Consider the following 1,679-nt stretch of genomic DNA (forward strand, 5'->3'; position numbering starts at 1 on the left):
CTGACCCAAGCATCCTGATAAACGATGAAGATTATCCATGGTTACGGCGCAATAAGCAAATGACACAAGCGAAGAAAAAGTGAAGACTTCCTCCCGCAACTATTATGATGATACCATGCCAACTTTGTAACAGATGATCTTTCGTCCGAAACCCTGATACTTCGAAAGAGATTGTCCATTTTGTACACGAAGTGCATCCAGTTTTTGCCGTAACCATCTCAACTTTGTTGCACATGCTATGTGGGTGAAATGATGATACCATGCCAACTTTCAACCTTTTCGAAGTTCATTTGAAATGCTTTTCAATTTTAGGGTCTTATAGCTCAAAAAAATCAGTAAATGCATGAAAAATAACAAATGAAGTCAGAAAGGGTTGAAAATTGATGATGTGGCTTTGAATGGTGCATTTTAAACACAAAAAAATATGGAGTTCAAATAAGTTCAAGAAAATGAAATCCCTTTGTAACATATGATCTTTCGTCCGAAACCCTAATACTTCGAAAGAGATTGTCCGTTTTGTACACGAAGTGCATCCAGTTTTTGCCGTAACCATCTCAACTTTGTTGCACATGCTATGTGGGTGAAATGATGATACCATGCCAACTTTCAACCTTTTCGGAGTTCATTTGAAATGTTTTTCAATTTCAGGGTATTATAGCTAAAAAAATTAGTAAATGCATGAAAAATAACAAATGAAGTCAGAAAGGGTTGAAAACTGATGATGTGGCTTTGAATGGTGCATTTTGAACACAGAAAAAATATGGAGTTCGAATAAGTTCAAGAAAATGAAATCCCTTTGTAACAGATGATCTTTTGTCCGAAACCCTGATACTTCGAAAGAGATTGTCTGTTTTGCACACGAAGTGCATCCAGTTTTTGCCGTAACCATCTCAACTTCGTTGCACATGCTATGTGGGTGAAATGATGATACCATGCCAACTTTCAACCTTTTCAGAGTTCATTTGAAATGCTTTTCAATTTCAGGGTATTATAGCTAAAAAAATCAGTAAAATGCATGAAAAATAACAAATGAAGTCAGAAAGGGTTGAAAATTGATGATGTGGCTTTGAATGGTGCATTTTGAACACAGAAAAAATATGGAGTTCAAATAAGTTCAAGAAAATGAAATCCCTTTGTAACAGATGATCTTTCGTCCGAAACTCTGATACTTCGAAAGAGATTGTCCGTTTTGTACACGAAGTGCATCCAGTTTTTGTCGTAACCATCTCAACTTTGTTGCACATGCTATGTGGGTGAAATGATGATACCATGCCAACTTTCAACCTTTTCGGAGTTCATTTGAAATGCTTTTCAATTTCAGGGTCTTATAGCTCAAAAAAGCAAAAGGAATCAACTAAAAAGTTTTTATAAACCTCTAGTATTTTTGAAACTAAACTTATATAAAATTTATGCAACATAAATTTAGAAAGTATTTTTTGTTCAACCCATTAATAGCAAAAAGAATTTAATAGCAAAAAAATAACAAAATTTGTTTTTGATTAAAATAGATATTAAAAATAACCTAAAATTACCAAATAGAGTATAGTGATAAAACACTGTAATATTAAGTAGCAGGAAAAAGAATCACTCAAAAATCTAACTTCATAGTAAAGTTATTTATAAACTAATGATTCACATACATTTTAAAACTATAAGTATTTAGAACAAATAAAAAAATA

Source organism: Triticum dicoccoides, chromosome 5A (genome assembly GCF_002162155.2).
Source record: "Triticum dicoccoides isolate Atlit2015 ecotype Zavitan chromosome 5A, WEW_v2.0, whole genome shotgun sequence".
In the NCBI taxonomy this organism is placed as follows: Eukaryota; Viridiplantae; Streptophyta; class Magnoliopsida; order Poales; family Poaceae; genus Triticum; species Triticum dicoccoides.